The sequence below is a fragment of the Ornithodoros turicata genome, chromosome 9 (genome assembly GCF_037126465.1).
Source record: "Ornithodoros turicata isolate Travis chromosome 9, ASM3712646v1, whole genome shotgun sequence".
NCBI classification, from domain to species: Eukaryota; Metazoa; Arthropoda; class Arachnida; order Ixodida; family Argasidae; genus Ornithodoros; species Ornithodoros turicata.
The window spans coordinates 23,038,234-23,044,233 of record NC_088209.1 but is presented as its reverse complement, the minus strand read 5'-3'; the positions used below and the strand labels follow the sequence as shown (position 1 = coordinate 23,044,233).

General features: G+C 44.8%; 1 non-coding gene across 1 annotated transcript; it reads left to right on the top strand.

Annotated features, from left to right (window-relative positions):
* Nucleotides 1–3,858: 3,858 nt before the first annotated feature.
* Nucleotides 3,859–3,930, top strand: Trnag-ucc (transfer RNA glycine (anticodon UCC)). The gene has a single exon. It is a non-coding gene; the product is annotated as a tRNA-Gly (tRNA).
* The last annotated feature ends 2,070 nt before the right edge of the window (nt 3,931–6,000 follow it).

Sequence of the window (6,000 nt, the reverse complement as noted above, 5' to 3'; positions counted from 1 at the left end):
GTGCACTGCTAACCGTGGGGACACATCCTGCGACGCACCTTACCTTACGCGTGACACACAAATCTTACGTGTAACATCACGCTACCATTACATTACCATTACAATTGCGACACATCCACAAGATATTCCGTAGCAGGCGACAGGAAAGGACGCCTGCGGTGTCGTCTGCTAAGTGTCGTCTGCTAATGGCAACGACACCGTGTGAATGCTCGACATATAACACGGGACGGAACTCCTTGAGCAATGTTTTCGCCTTTTCTTCCACTACAATCTTCCGTGACGATGTCGCTCGTGTTAATATACGGGTTCTCTCTTCCCCTCCTCATCCTCAAGAAGGCCGACAATAACGAGCATGCTCTCATTAGTTTCCTCAAACTTGTCCAATCATCGCGGGGGATCGTTTGAAGACACCAATCCGCGAGGCCTCTCCGCATTGGCGGGATTCTCGAGGAGAAGAGGGAGAGGGAAGGAGTACATTTCGGTTTCTTCCCCTCATAAACGACCAACGACGCAACGGATGAATCGCGTTCCTTTTGTATTGCAATGAAGGTAATGGTATCTTTCATTCCGTGCGAGTTTAATTTTTGTGGCACTTCAGTGCGAAATAAAAATCAAATCTGGTTTTACTGCAGCTCTCGCGGAATACGGTTACGTGTGGTCCTGCAGAAAGCGTTACCGTTGTAGCCCAAAAATAAAGAAGCAGCTCCTTGTTTCTAGGTTTTATCGTGTGCGCGCACGCGGGCTCTGGGTGCATTCTCTCTTTCGGATCGATAAGGCTCCTGATACAGATACCCAAGGCTCGCGTGCGCATTGCACGCTAACCACCTTTTTTTTTTCTCTCTCTCTCTCTCCGCGAGCTACAATATTCGTCAATATAGAGAAGAGTGTCGTGTGCTATATAACACTCCAACCACCATCATCATTCATTCGAATAAAGTGGTGCTTGCCCAGCCTGAGTTCCGTCTTAAAGGAGCAATAAGGTGACATTTAACGTGGTTCGAATCCCTGTCTCATCTGTCAAGGAGTCACCATGCAAAATATTTTCGCTCTGCGGTGCATTCTCACTGCGCAATGAAATTTACAAAAACACTCGGAGAAGGCAGCCGCCGACGGCCGAAACGATCCTATCGCGTTATGTGCACTCTTAAAAATGAACTTCACCGCATAGCATGCTCCTAGCCAACCATCATCTCGAATGATATCGTTATCTGCTCTGATTTGTTGAGAATGGGAGGCGTACGCCTTTTTGTGACACTTATGCTGTTCATAATTGTCACAGAAAAGGCGTACGCCTCCCGTTTTCAACAAATCAGGGCAGGTAACGATATCATTTGTAGCAATGGTTGGCTAAGAGCGTGCTATGCGGTGAAGTTCATTTTTAAGAGTGTGGGGAAGTCCCCGTGCCTTTGTCTTTCTTTCTTTCTTTCTTCTCAACTCACGCGCCGATCTACGACACGAATCACATGACAGGGCAACGGGCTACGTCACGACATTCCCTCATCCTCCGATGCGTTCTTTCCAGCAGTAGAAGACCCGCGAACCAGAGGCGATGCAGGACCCCGGGGCCCGTCGTGCTTTCGTAGCAGCTCATTTTATTCGTTGCAGAACGGGCAGACAAATAATAATAATACTAATAATAATAAGTAAAAAAATAAAAAAAATGAGGTTGCCCCAGTGCTCTTTTAAGACACTGTCCAACTGCTCACAGAACGAAAATCCCTTACATGAATGTGAAATTTGTCATCGGCTTGGGGTCTGGCATTGTTTTCGCTGCCATCGTTAACTCTCTCGTGTTTTGTGACGTGCGGTTTCCTTACTCCCCGACCCCCGCATTTTCCTGTGACGCCTCAAACAACAGATACATTAATGATGATGAATGGGGAAAATCGCCACATGAGGTGCGGCCCACTATATACCCCGAGGCGCAATGGACAATTGTGAACAGCGTAAGAGTCACAAAAAGGCGTACGCCTCCCGTTTTCAACAGATCAGGGCAGATAACGATATCATTCGAGATCATGGTTGGCTAGGAGCGTGCTATGCGGTGAAGTTCATTCTTAAGAGTGTGGAACAACAACAACAACAACATAGATGAATGGATGATGATGATGTGGGATGTGGAAGACGAAGGAATGTAACATGGAAAGTTCAAGGAATTAGGGTCATATCACTCATACGACACCCGGTTTTCGTGCATTTTACGCAAATTCTGGCGATTTTATAGTTTTTGTATTTCTAACAAAAACAATGAGTTATTAATATATATGATATTTATGAGAGTCACTGTGTACCCCACACTCCAAAAACTCAACTTCACCGCATAGCACGCTCTACGCCAACCATTACCAAGAATGATAGGATTATCGCTGATTCGATGGGAGAGATGGGGTCGTACACTCTTAAAAATGAACTTCACCGCATAGCACGCTCCTAGCCAACCATTACCAAGAATGATAGGATTATCGCTGATTCGATGGGAGAGATGGGGTCGTACACTCTTAAAAATGAACTTCACCGCATAGCACGCTCTACGCCAACCATTACCAAGAATGATAGGATTATCGCTGATTCGATGGGAGAGATGGGGTCGTACACTCTTAAAAATGAACTTCACCGCATAGCACGCTCCTAGCCAACCATCATCTCGAATGATATCGTTATCTGCCCTGATTTGTTGAAAACGCGAGGCGTACGCCTTTTCTGTGACACTTATGCTGTTCATAATTGTCACAGAAAAGGCGTACGCCTCCCATTTTCAACAAATCAGGGCAGACAAAGATATCATTCGAGATGATGGCTGGCTAGGAGTGTGCTATGCGGTGAAGTTCATTTTTAAGAGTGAACGCCTTTTTTTGTCAGCTTGGATACCCGATAATTGACGCAAAAAGGCGTACGCCCCCTCTCTCCTCGAATCAGAAGCGATAACTCTCGATAACCCTGGCACAGAGCGTGCAATGCGGTGAAGTTTAGTGTTTAGAGTGCACTCCGAGTATACGAGAACTTCAAACATTGAGCGAGAGTATTATGCGCTAAGATGCGACCGTATTTTCGAAATTCTGTACTTATGATAACAAAAACTATACAACGCCAAATACTAGTACCGGTTAAAATAAGCTTATTTCTAATGCGGATGTATCCGACTACTTTTGTTTGTATTGAGTTCCAGCCTTTGACATTACAGTTAGCAGCTATGTACTCGCGATATAGTACATGTAAGCAACTGTTCTCTTTCTCCTCTTTCGCACCCTACCCAGAGCTTCCGTGCGACTCAATACGTCATATAAGCCAACAAAGCGTCGTGGGAACCTTTCGCAACCCGTTTTGCATAACACGGTTCCTCGATAACTGGCATCGATGCGGGCACACCCACGGTAGCAAGCGAAACAGAAGCCTATTGAAAGTGACGCGTTATATCCTGGAATGTCCAACGGCACAAAGTGAAGCGTGAAACGCGCTGGGCACGAGTAGAGGCACTCGAAGCAGAAGCAGGACTTCACAAAACGGGAGCCATGCGCCTCTTTCGGACGCGCATGCAGCTATATTGATTGTCACAAAAAGGGGTACTCCCAATGCTCTCCTGAGATCAGGAGGGATAACGGTGGTTCTTCTTTGGAAGTTTTTGTGTGTGTGTGTGTGTGTGTGTGTGTGCACTCCCCGGCACCTCAATCATCATCATCATCATTATTAGAATGAGTCTTTGTCGCTGTAATGATAAAACATCTTCATGTGTGTGCACCCCCAACCATCATCATTAGAATGAGTCTTTGTCGCCATAATGATAAAACATGCAGACTTCGGCAGAGAAGAGGAAGTGTTGGAAGTTGCCGAAGAACGAACATGGGCCATTGGGATTCCGTGGTGTCGGTGGTATAGTGGTTAGCATAGCTGCCTTCCAAGCAGTTGACCCGGGTTCGATTCCCGGCCGACGCAGTTTTTTTTTTTTTTGTTTTTGTTTCTGGCATAAAATTTTGCGAGCCTTGTTTGAACACAAAACTCGAAGACATTCCAACAGTTGTTCTGTTGCCAAAATTCCTTTCCCTTGACGGAACTGGACTCCTAACTTTATACAGAATAAGAAGAAGGAGAGAAAAAAAAAAAAAAAACGCGAGCAGTATCCGTGTTCGTGGCTTGTGTAACATTTCGCAAGCTCAAAATGACGCATGTACTCTGAGTTTATACAGCACGCCAGATAATTGAAGGAAAAGAAAAATACGAGAAAGGCCGATTTGCAACTCAGCATATGTCACAGTCGAGTACGAGCTGGGAATTTTGAAACAAAGTATAGCGCTTAAGGAGCTGGAAGTTTAGGCACACTTAATGTTGGTGAATAGAATTTGTGAATAATGCAGTTCTGAGAAGAAAAAAAAAAAAAGAAACATTTCAGGCAACTTGGAAGTTACAAAGGAAAGCCCGGTGTCGGGGAGAAGGCGCGACATCCGCGCTGTTCCTGATAGGGTTCTGGCGTCTCCAGACAACCTACCGACTACTAAGAAACAAACATGCTGACGAGTCAGCCTTCAGGCAGCTTCTGCAATTACCTTCAAATGCTTCAGTGGCTAGATTATCCCTATGTGTACCGTCAACCATCTGGAATGAGGAAGGGAAAGTGTCTTGTCCCACAAAGAGGTCGCCGTCCATATACCCAGGGAATTCGTAAGTCAAGCGTTCATAAACCGACTGCATATATCTTTATCTTGAATAATCGTATGGTCATATAACAAATTTTGTGAATACGGAATTTTCAGAGATGGGTATATACTATGGATAAAGTTGTTCAGAATATTTTATTAACACGGTTATCTAATTACACAAGTAACTGCCCAAATTACACTTTGCTTTTCACTAACACTATAACGACGTAAGTGTTCTACGTGCAAACTATCGTTGCAAGTATGTCAAACTGCTAAATATATGTACAATCTACCATTCGTATGCAAACATATCAAGCAAAATTCGACTGAAAAATTGGTCGTGATTATACACTATTTACATAGTCTGAATCCCTTGTTAGAAAACCCCCCTATATCCCTTATTTATCGAAAAGAGACGTGCTCAAGGTAGTCACGGAGCAAACACATAACAAGAGTAAGTCTGGGATACATTGATCTAATACGGCGATTCTGAGCTGCGCCCGACATCGGAACTTCCAGGTGGTCAAAATTACTTTGGGTGCTCACTGCAACGTTACGCCTTACAGCGAAGCGGCGGCGCATTAAAGTCCACAATGTCGACACTACAACACACTCATGTAAAACATGTGTATTTGTTTCGTTTGCACCACAGTTAGGGCAAGTACAATTTCGTGTAGTTCCCCATTTGACCAGACGATCTTTATTTGGAAGGATACCCCAGCAGGCTTTTCAGTGAAAGTGCGCAATCACCTGCGGCAGTGCAACCGGCCCGGTCCCTTCTACCATGCACTGTGCGAGAACGTAGCACATGGTATAATCCCTTCATCAGAGCATAAAGCCTCGCATATTCGGGATACTTGGACTTTCTCCACATCTATATCCGGAAGGTGATCTTGCACAGACTTACATTTCGAAACAAATTTCGAAAGCGTGGTAGAAATTGTGAAAGGCGAGCCAGGCATTGACACTTTCTTCTCTCAACAGAGAATGGAAAACGGTGGAACGAGCAAGAGGACGGGGATCCTAATTTTCGTCTGATGAGAATTATTTTTGTTCCTTTTCTTTTTCTTTTTTTTTCTTTGATTCCTGAAGCCCCATTCCGCTCCGTACACTGTCGCTAATCACCATTCGCACGGCTGATCGCTGACGCGCCAAAAAAAAAAAAGAAAAGAACACTGAGAAAGGGTGCATAAAGACTGGGAAAAATCTTCCCACGAGGAGTATACTGCAAGCAATGCTGCCCCGAAAGCCAAACTATGAATGTAGCCTGTTATAGCTTCAACACCGCAACAGAGTGAATGGGGCTACGTTGTTGACATCGGCGTATATAGCGGTAAATAGTTCCGTGTCTTGGGTTTTTCTAGTTTCG